Here is a 14388-nt window from a genome sequence, read left to right as displayed (position 1 = left end):
CACCTGGTTTGTTTCTTCTGTGTGTAGGGCTGACCTCAGCAGTGCTTAGGGAGACACAAGGCTGGCTGCCCTGGAGGGCTGGCACTAGGAAGGTTTGGTCATCACATCGTTGTCCTTCCTCTAAACCTAAACGTGGCAGTCACAACACAAGGCAGCATCTTCCTTTTTCTCTCTTTTGTCTGTATCTCTTATCTCCATATTTGAGTTCTCTTTGACATGTTCACAGGACAGCACTGGTTGCTGCAGCTGTGCCTGATAACCAATTCCTCACTCTTCTCTGCTGCTCCCAGGTTTTAATCATAGAATCGTGGAATGGTTTGGGATGGAAGGGACCTTTTAAAGACCATCTAGAGATGGAGTAGCTACAGCTGCTCTGGGCAATCTGTGCCAGCCCCTCCCCATCCTCACAGGGAGCAATTCCTTCCCCAGATCCCATCCAGCCCTGCCCTCTGGCAGTGGAAGCCATTCCGTGTGTGCTGTCCCTTCATGCCTTGTCCTCAGTCCCTCTCTGGTTCTCCCAAAGACACTGCAGGCACTGGAAGGCTCATGGTTTCCTCTTGAATTCCTTAATCCCTCGTGGTTTCCTGTCACAAACAATCGCAGAACTCTTCATCTTCTTAAAGCAGCTCCCAAAGTTGGGTTTTTAACTAAAACTAGCAAGAACTTGTTCTCAGTATAAAATATGTTAAAACTGCATTTTGAGTCTGTTTTCCCTTTCCTTAATGCCCTCCTGAGCTTCTTCACTGTGTCTATAACCATGGTAATTAACTAACCTGTTTCTGCTCTAATCATAATTAGCTGATAAATTCCAAGCCATTCTCTAATGTGCCCCAAAACGAGGCATTGAACTTTTCCTCCTGCTCCTCCCCAGGGGTGTCTGGAGCTGCACCTGCAGCAGGTCACTCATCCAAGGGCAGAGGGGCCAAGGCTACATTGGCAGCTGAGGTTTGCAAACCTTCTGAAACTAAAAATATTGGAGAGTTGGCTTCCAGCCATAATTTCTAAACTATCCCATCTTCGGGGTAAACATTTGCTCTCCTTGGTTTTTCCCTTCCAACGTTTTTGCTTCTATTTAAACCGTGGCTTGTTTGCTTTTGTTACCGTGATCCGATTCCTGGTCTGGGGAGCTGGGCTTCTTGGAGCAGGCTCAGGAACATCAAATGCTGCTCTGTACTCTTGTTAGTTCCCTCGGGGCTGTGCTGGGTTGTGTGGCTGTGTCCTTGCACTTAGGAGAGCTGAGTTTCTCTGCAGCAGCGATTTCCCCCCCCCCGATTTTGATGGAGAAGTTTGAGCAAAGCAAGGAGCATCAATCACCCAAATGGCTGATTGCATTTGCAGATTATTCTGCTCAGGCAAACATGGAATTTTTTTGACCCAAGTCATATTTCTCCTTGGACAGGGAAAACTTGAGGTTGATCTTTTTGCCTGCTCAAGTTATTCTTTCAGCCCTGACCATGCTGTCTGGGACTGGTTTGTCCCTTGTGCCAAGACCCATCATACAATGCTCAGTGGGGTTTGCAAATTCACTGGAGGGACTGGAGGTGCCTCTCATTTTATCAGGTAACCTGCTGTTAGCTGTGGGTGTACAAGGAGGGGGATACAGCTTTCACCTTCTCATGCTGGCTGGATCCAGCACCATCCTGGTTTCCACAACAAACCTCATCTGACAACCTAAAATTCTCAAATCCTACAACTTTCTCAGGAGCAGGAACTGTAAAGACAAACAACTGCACTCCCTTGACAGCCCAGCCCAGTGGGAAGTAGGATGTGGGGATGGATGGAGAGGGAACCTGCTGCCTCCATCCTGCACTTTGCAGCTAATGGGCAAATTCCAGCTTCAGGAGAAAAAATGAATGGTGACATTAGAGAAAAGTGGAGTGTTGGAGGGGTTCAAGAGAGCTGCTGTGCTCTGCCCAGACAGCTGCAGAAGTGCCAGACCTTTCCCAAGTAACACTCCACTATTTATTGATGTGGCCTGTCACTTCCCCTAATATTTTTTTTCTCCTTGCCACCATGTACAGCCTCAGCTTATTAATTGCCCCACGACAATTTCTCCTCTCTACATTATTCACCATCCAGACACCTCTAATGTAAGCAAGATATTTTTTTGAGTTGGATACATTTGCTTCTGGAACATTTCCAGCTGTTTCTTCATGAAATGTGCTGAAGGCCTTTGCAGAAGGATATCAATGCCAGAGCCCCCAGGAGTGCTGGATTTCCTCCAGGAAACCCCTTCCCACCCACTCCCATCTTGGACCAGGGCACTCAATCATGTGTTCTGTACTCAAAAAAAGGGTTATGGCTTCACCATCATGCAACTGGTGCCCTCACATGTCATCAGCAGTGGGTCCTTCTGGGCCAGAGAGTGGCTTTTTGCAGCAATTGAGGGAGCTTTTTAAACCAGGGCATTGTCCATGTCCCTTTCAGCACTTGAAAGTTGAGTCGACTCAGATTCCCCGGGTGTTCAGAAATGCTTCCAAAAGGTTGTTCCAAACGGAGGTGGTTTCCATGGGGTCATAGCTGTGCTGGAATCCAGCATCTCTGTGGGTCGGGGTTGCTTTGTGCATGCTCCTAAAACTCAAGAGGGATTTTCTGCTCCAGGCTCAGGTGCCCGGAGCCCGCAGCCCCAGGGTTTGTTATCCCTGGCAGGAGCAGAGCAGGGGAGGCTGTGCTATGTCTCTGCTGCTCAAAGTGGGACCACACAACTATTCAATGAGTCTCCAGATGGTTTTCACACTGTCTTGAGCTCGTCTCTCTCATGGGTGGAATTGAAAAAGGCCAGAGAAGAGCTTGGATATAAATTTTCCCATTCCCAAGCATGTCTGTGCTGCTGGTTGATGACTGGGGAAGGTCTCGCTCTTCATTTCAGAAAAAACACAACAGCTGAAACATGGATTTTTGTTTTCTTCCCCACAAACGGTTATTTTTCTCCTCCTTGTGCTTTGCCTGTGCACAACATGCTGAAGGAATTAATCACATTAAATCTTCAGAGCTCAGTAGCATATTCTCCCTTTTTCTCCCTGTGTTTTTTTTTCTCTCTCTGGCTCTGCCCTTCCCTGTGATGTTTCTTCCCCACCAATCAATTCTTCATGCAATCACTTCATTCTGCCACTATCCCATCATCCTTTTCATGAATGCTGCGTACACACGTGAGCCCATGGGCATCCCCTTCTCTTTACCACCATCCCTCCTTCCCAAGACCATCCACTCCCCAAATGCCCCTGACCCTGTTTCCCTTCCAGGGCTGGTGGGTTGAGCACCAGAGGACAGGGTGTTCCTTGGGCCTAACCCGGTAAAGGCAGACCCACAGATTTCCCTCCAGCTCCTCCAAATCCTGTCACAAAACAGCAGGAAGATGCTCTTGGGCAGCAGCAGTGCAGCTCCACCAGCCTCCCCTGCTCCCACCGAGCCAGGCTGCAGACCCTTGCCATGGCAGAAAGCCCAGGGTAAACCAGAGCAAGCAGCACAGGATCCACCCAGCCCAGCTGGCGGCAGGAGCCCTGCCTGTGTCCCCAGCACCACAGCCAGAGCCAGGAGTGGCCCAAAGCGAATGGAAATCCCACTGCACTCCGAGGGGAGAGGCTCCAGCGATGACACTGGAATCTGTTGGGATCCCTGTGCCCCCAGGGTGCTCCCCAGCTGGAGATCAGGCTGGGCTGGAAGCAGAAAGGCGCCTCGGAGCTGTGGCTGGTGCTGACGAGAGCGATGCTGGCGGCTGCAGCATGAGCCATGCTGCTCATCTTGTTGCAGCAACAAGTGTCCAGCAAAGACACCTCTGGGAATGCTTTCACAAGGCATGGGAGGTCTCTTTCCCACTCACCATAAATCAGCCAGCAGGGTTTCTCTGTCTTCCTTGCTGCTTTCTCTGTTTCCCAAGATTTTGCAAAACTCTAGGCTGAGCAACCTATTTGGAAGGAAACTGCCCTAAACAACCCCTGAAACAGGCAGTTGATAAAGGAAGCATTTACATTTCAAATAAATAAAACATTTTTGGCTTTGGATCAAAACCAAGTTGTGTTCAGTGTTACCAGTTTCAGTGAGTCATTTCTTTTTATACCCAGGCAGTTTCTCTTATAAAATGTGCATGAGGACTCATTGTAAGCAGGGCAGGAAGCAGACTGTGGGGTTTTTTTACTATTGCACAAGGTTTCCGCGGGACAGAGCCACCAAAGCTTTTCTCTTGCCTTGAAGCTGGTGCTTGTTTATGTGTGTTTACAAGCAAATTCCATTAAGAACCAATAGTGATGTTGTGGATGGCTCCATTGTATGTTAGCACTGTATTTCCAGCTGAATGTTGCAAGTAACTCTGTATCCACTACAAATGGAAAACCTTTATAAACTTGAATTGGAGCTTCTGATCGTGGAGCCAAGGAACTTTCTTGCAGGCAGGATAAAAATAGAGGGTTTGCCCCTGTAACTGCAAAGGAAAGGACTGGACATGAGCACAGACAAAATAGTCCCTGTCCACTTGGAACCACTAAGAGCTTGTGGTGATAACCAGGAGGAGAATAATATGTTGATGTCCCCCAAAAATCAATATCTAGCCCAATTGGATACTTGCCATGGCTCAGCCATGAGCTTTGGCTCTCACCCACACTCAAGAGGTGCTTAAGCAGCACCAAAAACATCAAACATATAACATATTGTTATATCAAACATAACTTTGTAGTGAGGTTATGGAGCTCCTGGTCAGTGCTGCAGCCCAGGTCCTCCTCGGGAACATTCTGTCACCCACGGGAGATGGATGTGATCTTCCTGCATGAGCTTTGCCAGTGGGAAGAGCTGGGAGTATGTGTTTTAAGTCCTTCAGATTGTTAGAAAGCAGGTAATTAATCTTTGAAGAGGAATGTGATACATTGAAGTGAATTCTCCACGTGCTGCTTGATCTCAAATCCTAGAAAGAATCCAAAAGGAGCTACAAGGATGCTGAAGGGTCTGGAGGGGCCACACGAGGAGCGGCTGAGGGTACTTGTAGTGTTCAGCTGGAGCAGAGGAGTCTGAGCCCGGACCTCAGTGGGGGCTGCAGCTCCTCCCGAGGGACAGCTTCCATCTCTGCTCCCTGGGACAGGGACAGCAGCCAGGGAAGGGCTGGAGCTGGGCCAGGGCAGGCTCAGGCTGGAGATGAGGGAAAGGTTCTTCCCTCAGCCAGAGGGTGCTGGGCACTGCCCAGGCTCCCCAGGGAATGGGCACGGCCCCGAGGCTGCCAGAGCTCCAGGGATGGACAGGGGGGATTGTTGGGGGGTTTGGGCAGGGACAGGGACTTGATGGTTCCTGTGAGTCCCTTCCAGCTCAAGACACTCTGGGATTCCATGATCCTCCAGGGTGCTCAGCCAGAGCAGTAGCATCTACGTCCCTTAAGAAGATGTGTCTGGTCAAGATCATCCACCACTTCCCCTGAAATAAGATTTAAAATAAGAGACCTCCCCTTCAAAGAGTCAGCTTTGTTTAGCAGTAAAATTGATTAATTGCTGGCAGGGATAAAGAAAACAAAGTCTCCTGTTGATCCCACGGGGTCAGGCTCGTTCTGTCAAGACACCCTGCGAACACTGCGTGCTCTCACCTTCCCTTGCCCTGCTCTTGCTGTGCTGCTCTTTGCTTTGGACCCTGAGGGACCATCCTGCTGCCTGGTCTGAGAGAGAGGAGCATCACCCAGAGCGAGCAGGGACTGCGGGAGCTACCACAAGGAGTGTCAGCTGCTCAGCATGAGGGCAAACGAGGACAGGAGCTCCAGCCCGAGCCTGTTCCTGCTGCACCGAATGCTGCCAGCTCTCATCTCCCCTCCCTGGCACGCAAAGGAGAGCTGGGAATGAGATAGGACAGCCTGGATGTGATCTGGTGTGGTCCACAGACGCGCTAGGCACGGTCAGAAGTCAGATTTGTCTCAAGTGGCATCAGCCCTCACAATGCTGAACGTCTTATGTGAGGTACCTCAGCTCCAGCGCTGGACACAGGAGGAATCATCATCTGATGAAATGAAGGAATCCCCTTCTCGTTACACAGTTCTTTTGGGATTAGATGTGTGGAAATGCTGACTTTCTCCCTTAACCCTCAGAAGAGCCCAGTAGACGGCTGATTTTCAGCTGGCTGAGGTCAGGCGTGGTGAATCCCTTCAGACAGGATGTATGGAATGCTTTCCATACTATTTATTGCATCTTTTATTATAATAACACGGCGGGATTCTTCTCCTCTTTCCTCTTTCCTCATGCCTGCTTGCCCAGGCTCTGAGCATGATTAACCTAGAAAGGTTCCTTGCAATGTTCAGCAAGTGCTGGATAACTTTAGGAAGCATCCCCAGCCAAATGGGTGCAGAATGTTGTGTGGTAGGGCTCTGTCCTCACAGGACAAGAAGGTTCCTTAATTCACTGCTGCTCAGGCAGCTCACTTAAATCCATAGATGGAAAAAATCAGTAGTTACATGTGAGATTGTGAAATAGACCCAAAAGAGTGAAAAAAAACCACACTGATATTCCTATGGGAGCTCAGATTCATCAGGACTCATAAAATCACCACTTGAGCTGTGGCAGAGTGTTAATTATTCTTTTGCCTATTACAGCCATGTGTGTCATTGCTCCAGTTCCTGTTAATAGGGTTAGCAAAGTGCTCTCCCAAATGGCACCTCCTTTTTTTCCCTGGATTTCAGTGACACAGTCACTTGGAGACTGGATCCAAGTCTTCTACTTAACACAGTGTCAAAAATCATTGCTTGTCAGATGATCCCTTTCCCCTGGGCCACTGATGCCAGAAGAGTTTGCATTGTTACCTTGGGAGAACTGCAGGATTTGTGAGCTGATTTGTTTCTCTTTTCTCCAGAAAATCACCCCAAATTTCATATCACCTCTAAGAAGATTAAGCAGCATTCTAACAGCTGAGCTCCCTCTTGGTTCAGGATTCCCAGGAATTGCTTCCCTCTGGGTGAGATCCAAGGCCAGGGCTGTTCTTCAGTTGCTGTTTAATTAGTTTCTAAGTTCTTCTAATGCCCGTGTAGATCTACATAAATTAAGTTCAATAATCTCTATAAGCATTTCTGTAAGGAATAGAGCTTTGGAAGGCCCCATGGCACAGATTTCCCTCCCCCCCCCACCCCTTGGAGGACGTCTCCTCCCCTCCCTGTTTCTTCCCCTTTTTTACCTTGTTTTTAGCTCCAGCTCAATTTCTCTTGCTCTGTCTGAGTCAGGATCTCTAGCCAAACACTCCATCGCAAGAGGGCTGGAAATAGATGTGGTGAAGGGCCTTGGGTCCTTGTGGGTGGCTCAGGCCCCCATGGGTGACTGGGACCCTGGTGGGTAGCTCAGACCTCTCAGGGTGGCTCTGCCACCACCCATCTGTGCTGAGTTCTACCACGAGCCTCTGTGGAAAGGAAAAATGCTGCTTTTGTTTCCTCTGCAGCCCCCAGAGAGGCTTTAACTCCTGAACTTGACTCCTTGGCAGTCTTCAGCTGCTAATCACACCCAAAAGTGCCTGCAAATATAACCAGTGGCAAATGCACAGATCTAATCATGCTGGGGAAGGGGAGAGGTGCCATTTAGCAGCTCTAGGAAAAAAATCAGCTTTCTTCAGACTATCAGTCCTTGGGGAACGATAGCACATGCAATATTCAGTGAGACATGGAAAGCTACACAGGAGTACCCCCAGGAAAAATCTCACTGATGGAGATGAAGCTGGAGAGGATCAGAGGGCTGGAAGGCCTCAGCCAGAGCCACCATGTCTTGAGACCTTCACTGACTTCCTCCAGCTCCTGCTTAGAGTGGGAGAAACCCACAGCCTTTCCCCACCTCATGATGGTGTTTTGCACATCAGAAGGGTTCCCACACCTTGGAATCTCTGTGGGGAGCAGAAGAGGATGGAGGGGAGTGGGCACATGGGACAGGTTGTGCACGTTGCCTCTCTGCTCTCCGGAGAAGCCCAGCGCAGCCCCAATCTCATTACAGCATTTTCCATAATACTAAAACATGGACATAATTATTACAGGATTTTCCATTACCCAGTCTGTAATTGAAAACTTACTGGGACAAACAGTGTCAGGTTCCCTAAATGAAAGTTATCCCTTTTGCTCCCAAACACCCCCCCGCCCCAGTTTCTTGTTACTTCCACTCATTCCCTCATGGGTCCCTTTGCTGGTGTCTCCTCTCTTGCTCAGTCCTTAGGTGGCTATAAAATGTCTTCATTTCTGCATTCAGCATGGCCTGATCCTGTCCATAGGGATTTTGGAGAGTATTTTTCATGGTTGTTGCTGCCTTTGCAGCTGTGACCATCCCAGGACTGGTGCTGGGGCACTGGGCTGCAGCGACTCGCTGCAACTGTGGATGCAGAGCGTGGTTTGGGATGGGCTCTGGGAGGTTTGGTGTTCCCGAGGTAAAACTGAGCACAGCGTGGTAACTGCTGTGGTTTCCCCTCTGGAATTCCCTCCAGCATCCAGCCTCCTCAGCTCTGCTCCGTGTCATCAGCGAGTCCTTTACAGAGACCTGTTGGAGAGGAGGGGTGAAAACTCCCCCGGTGCCAAGGAACTCAGCCGAGGGATTTGAAGTTTGCTGAGGTTCAGGGGCAAGAAGCAGTCTTGCTCTGGAAAGGGCTGGGCTGTTTAATTGCAAACAGCATTCCTGGCTTCGCTCGTAAATGCCTCAGCCACCCCCTCCAAACCTGCCGAGCAAGCAGGAGCTCCCAGGGTCTGCAGTGGCAGCAGAAGCTTCTCCCCAAGAGCCGAAGCACAGGACGGGGCAGGGAGAGGCTGAGCCATCCCATGTCCACGCCAGGCTCCTTTGGGCAAAAGCTAGGTGCAAAACCCACCTGGGCAGCGCTGCAAGGGAGGCACGCTGGCTTCAACTGGGGCTCATTCCAATGTGGGGCTGCTTAAACAGCGGGAGGGGCCGGGGGCTTCGGGGGGAGTTCTGTGTGTGTGTGTGTGTGTGTGTGTGTGTGTGTGTCTGTCTGTCTGTCTGTCTGTGTGTGTCTGTGTGTGTCTGTGTCTGTGTGTCTGTGTGTGTGTGTGTGTCTGTGTGTCTCTCTGTGTGTCTATGTGTCTGTGTGTCTGTGTCTGTCTCTCTGTGTGTCTGTGTGTCTGTGTGTCTGTGTGTGTGCTCACGGTGCAAATGGCTCCTCTTGCCAGCGGTAATCGCTGCCATATGGAGCACGCAGAGGATGCTTGGCCGCCAGCAGGCACAGCCCGGTTCTCACGATCAGTTTAAGCTGCAGAACGTTCTTTGTGAGCCCCTTTTCCCCGCAGAGCGGCTGTCTGGAGGATGTTCACACACTGGGGGTGTTGCTGGTGTTGGGAAATGAAATCTCCTGACGCCACTGGTTTTGTGCCCCATCCCCAGTGCCCAGGGTGATGCTCGGAACACCAGGATGTCTCTTGAGCATCTTGTGGAGTATTTGCAGCACAAGTCTGATGAGGAGCGCCTGAGAGAGCCGGGAAAGGGGCTCAGCCTGGAGAAAAGGAGGATCAGGGGGGCCCTTGTGGCTCTGCACAACTCCCTGACAGGAGGGGACAGCCGGGGGGGTCGGGCTCTGCTCCAGGGAACAGGGACAGGAGGAGAGGGAACGGCCTCAGGCTGGGCCAGGGCAGGCTCAGGGTAAATATTAGGAAGTATTTCTTCATGGGAAGGGTGATCCAACCGTGGCACAGGCTGCCCAGGGCAGTGGTGGATTCCCCGTCCCTGGAAGGATTTAAGACATGTGCAGATGTGCAGTGGGGACATGGTCGGTGGTGGACTTGGCAGTGCTGGGGAATGGTTTGGGTTAGGACTCGATGGTCTCAGAGGGTTTTTCCAACCTGAACAATTCTGTAATTTCCCTGATTTAAGCCATCTCCCCAGATCACAGAATCCCAGAATGATTTGTCTTGGAAGAGACCATAAAAGCCCCTCCCATTCCACCCCTGTGCTATGGGCAGGGAGCTTCCACTAGACCAAGCCTCATTCAACCTGGCCTTGAACCCTTCCAGGGATGGGACAGCCACAGCTTCTCTGGGAACCTGTGCCAGGGTCTCACTACCTGCAGAGGGAAGGATTCCTTCCCAATGTTCCACCTATGCCTGCTCTCTGGCAGTAGGAGGTCATTCTCCTTTGTCTTGTGCCTCCAGGCCCTTGTCCAGAGTCCCTCTTCAGCTCTCCTGGAGTCCTTTTCGGCCTTGGAAGTGACTCTCAAGTCTCCTGGAGCCTTCCCTTCTCCAGGCTGGACACCTTCAGCTCTCCCAGCCTGGCTGGGGATCCTGCCCAGCACCACAGGGAGATCCCACATCCCCATCTTGCCTTGTTCCCAAAGCCTCTGCACACCCACGCCAAGGAAAGACCTCACAGTGTCAGCTACACAAGTGTCCTGCCTTATCCCCCAGTTCATCCCTGTCCTCAGAGCCTCTGCCTCGGGCAGTTTCTCCTGGCTGAACTCCAGCTGGCAGTTCCATTTATCTGGCTGCATTAAGTGCCTGGCAGGTTGCATTATTCTTTAAGTGCGTGAGGCTTTTACAAAACTCATCTTCTCCCAGTAGTTCCCACAGGCTGGCAGTGGGGAAATCTTGCAGCATCCTAGCCTGTGGTTCCCACTGACCTTCCCCAGCCAATAGTCACTGTTGTGGGATGCTGGAACTCCTACATCCTGCTTTTTCCTGATAAGTATGGCAAAGCGAAGCTACAGCTTAACCATTTGGGCTTATCTCTCATTTCCAGTCAGCTGAGGATCTGCTTATTTTCATCTAGAACATAATCCATTGATATATATAGGTTTAAAAAAATAAAGATATATAAATATATATATATAAGATATATATTTTATATATACCTATATATAAAGGTATATATATAATATATACCTGTGGTTATTTCAATTGAGATCAAAGTACAGTCCCTCATTTCATCTGGGGAACGGGGGTGCAATTAAAAATTATCTGTTCTGCCAATAGTAATTAAATAAGTCCTTTTATTGACGAGGGCAGCACACTTTTTGATTAGCATCAGCAGGATCCAGGGATGACAAGCAAGATGTTGTAGTATCCTGCATTAATGGCTCAGTATTCTGCTCTGTGACTTCTGGGATAAGAAACTGAGATGTCCCAAAGATGTGTTACAGGCTGAGGGGAGGGAACAGAAACTGGAATTTTTATATCCCAGAACATATAGGGCATTAGTAAAAGGATCTGTGACCTGCACCGTGTACCCTCTGGGAGCCACAGCCAAATCCAGTCTGCTCTCAGCTCCCGGTGCTTGGAAATGGGGATCCCTGGCTCCCAGCTCATTGTTCCCGATCTCCTCTGGCTCTGTCCCCCTCCTGGTCCATCCCTCTCCTGGTTCCAGGGCTCGGCATCCAGCCTCACTCACAGCCCGAGTGGGACCCTCCCCAGAACTAGCCCAGGGCAGGGGAGATGCCTCCGACTTTTCTGCATGGCAGGAGAGGACATCAAAGGCAGCAAACCTCTGCCTCATCCGTGCCCTGCCTCAGCCTCTCTCCCCCCTCCCAGTTTGCATCATGGAAAATTATGTCCATGGGGTGCAGCCGAGGCCGCTGGCTCAGCTCCACATGCCCGGGGCCAGCTGAGATGCAAACAGGAGCTCCTCTTCTGTCCTGGGAGGGAGCATTTGTCCCCTCCCTCCCTCCCCAGTCCTGCATCTCTTCCCCTTTCCGGAATACTTACAGCTGCTCGGGAAACACCAGGGAAAGGCAGCAGAAGAAACTGCTGTGTTTCCCTCCTTTTTTCTTATCCACCAGCCAGAACCAATTAAACTTACAGGAGCTCAGCTCTTCCCTCCTTCCCTTTTAATTTCAGACCCTCTGGTAAGAGGAGAAATGATAAAATGTAAGATTAAATGTCTAATGCCTGGGATTTGGGATTACCGGGGCCAGGCTGGATGGCCAGAGGTAGAAGCATGTGTCTGGTTAGGGAGGTATTGGGCTGGTGGTGCTTCTCCACATCTTGTCTCTCATCTGTGGCATCGAAAGGGCAGGGAAGTGTGAAACCCCTGCACAGATCCAGCCCAGAGCTGTTCCAAAGGGTAAGGCTTCACTCCATGATGCACAGGAGTGCCTTTGGGAGGGGATTTCTATTCAGGGCTGGAGGATGAGGTCCAAAATCCAAAATCCAAAATCCAAAATCCAAAATGGCATCAGGGTGAGGATCTGTAGGGCCACGTCTCTTGGGTTGGTAGGTAACAACATTGGATAACCCCTGTCATAAACCAAACATGCATCACCCTGCTCTTTGCTCCATACAGGAGAGTTTCAGGCTTTGATGGCTGGAAAGATGCTGCTGATTTATTCATGGCCACTTCCCACCCATTAGCCTTAATAGCTCTTCTTGCTCTCTGTCTATGGAGCCTCTCAGTGACCTGGGAAGGTCAAGCACAGTGAGGTGCTGGAGCCCAAATAATTTCCTGGAAATAACTGGTGTGGTGAGTTTCCATCCTCAATACCCATCTTTCCAGCAGGGAAGGAGAAGGATGCCTCTCTGTTTCTTCTTCCTTTTGGTCTTCTCACTTTAGAGAAGAAATTGCAAAGATGAAATAGTGGAAGGTCTCCACAGCCTTCCTCCCAGCTACTCCTGGCTGCACCATATGGCAAACAGGCTCAGCTCCAGCTTGCTTTGGGTAGGAAAGTGCCCTTTGGGTGGAAATGTGTCCTTTGGATGAATCCCAGCCCTATATAAGCCCCATGGCTTTTGATGAGGTCACCAGATCTCAATCCTTCTGTGCAGCTAGGAGGTTTCCAGGACCTTCCCAGGAGAGAGAAGACCATTTGTCCAAGATAGACCCCCATGTCTGAGCTGAGCAGAGGGAAATAAGTTCTCTGAAAGTTGCTGTTTAATGCCTGGGTGTTCCTGCCTTTTGGGTCCCACATCTCCAAACCCATCACCCCCCCCCACCCCCCAAAGGTTAATTTTGCCAGCATCACCTTAAACATGACCAGGGTTTATCTCCAGCCCTGCTTCTGGACTGGTGTCCCTGTGTCCCTGGGGAACAGGGGGGAAAGGATCTGTGGGGGTCATGCTGGGGTTCTGCTGCTGGAGGGTTGAGATCCCCCAAAAGCCTCAGGGGCTGCCCTGCTGGGAGGTGTGAGGGAGCATTCTGCATCCTCCCATGCTCCAGAAAGTGGGAGAAGCTCTTGTGTACATTGACTCCATGTCTGTGAAGTGATGTGGGTGGGGGGATCCAAATATGCCAAGGAAAAGTCTGCAGAGGATGAGTTTGTATCCTGGGATGAAACAGAGTATTCCAAACAAGAAAGCTTTGTGGCTGAGATTGGGCTGATCTCCCTTTCCAGGGGATCTTGCCCAAGTCCTCCCCCCTCCTGAGGTCTCAGTTCCCTGGATGTTATTTGAAACAGGGACATGGATAAATGCAATAATGTTCCAGAGATGCTGAGATGCAGCTGATGGGCCGAGGAGCAGATAAATATGTTCGTGCTGTGGCACTGCACAGGCTCTTCCTGCTCCTGCCTGACCTCAGTAGCCAACTTTAAAGCACAAGAAAAGGCTGTGGATGTTGCACTGGGTGATGTTTTTATTCTGTTTTGGGTTTGTTTTTTTTAAATTTGCTAATTCTTTGGTGGCTTGGTAGCAGAACCAGAGCCTTCTCTGGGGCTGCTGGAAGAGCTGGTGCTCAGGCACAGCTGAGACACCATTTCAGTGAGGATATTCACTGTATTTTGGCAACACTGGGGTCAGGTATCTGAATTGCCGAGAACGGCCATTTAATGTTCTGATCCAAGATGTGTCCTCAGCCTGTGAATTGAAGCAGATGAAGGACATTTTTGTCTTACGGTTGCCCAAGCACCTGAGTCGTGCAGTTTTCCTTGTGTGATGGACTGCAGATGCTCAGGTCCTGCATCACCAAAGTGGGTACTGAAACATTTTGGGAAGGGGCTTTTGAACAGGATGGCTCCATGTCCCACTGTGGGAACGAGGAGCAGAGACACTGCCAGACCCCGTGTGTGATTTCACCTCCCTCAGGCTTGGAGCGGGGGACAGCACCCTCCCCCTGCAAGCTGCTAATGAAGGCCAGGTGCTAATGAGGGTGTGATTTAAGGAGGGAGGCATTGAGGAACGGGAGGGTTTTGGGATTTGGATCTTAGCATGGGTCAGGGATGGATGGAGGACAGTGCTTCCCTGGTGTGTTCCATCCTTCAGAGGGACAATGCCTTGAGGGATTCTGCAGTGCAGATGTCATCCCATCATCCCATCAAGCACGTTCGTTAGCTGACGATGCCCTTTCCCCTCAACTGCAGTTTGCCCCTTCTGTGCTTGTTCCTGAGCTCCTGCAGTGACAAGTTCTGCAATTCGATTAAACAGGGTCTAAAATGCATTTCCCTTGGTGAGTGTTCAAATTTGGCCCTGATGGGTTCATTGGATCCCATGGGATCATGGGATTTCTCCTGTAGGATGAGACATCAGGAAGATCTCTCAAC

The sequence above is a fragment of the Sturnus vulgaris genome, chromosome 24, assembly GCF_052056855.1.
Source record: "Sturnus vulgaris isolate bStuVul1 chromosome 24, bStuVul1.hap1, whole genome shotgun sequence".
Taxonomy (NCBI): Eukaryota; Metazoa; Chordata; class Aves; order Passeriformes; family Sturnidae; genus Sturnus; species Sturnus vulgaris.
The sequence above is the reverse complement of the archived record's forward strand: the minus strand, read 5'-3'. Positions refer to the sequence as shown.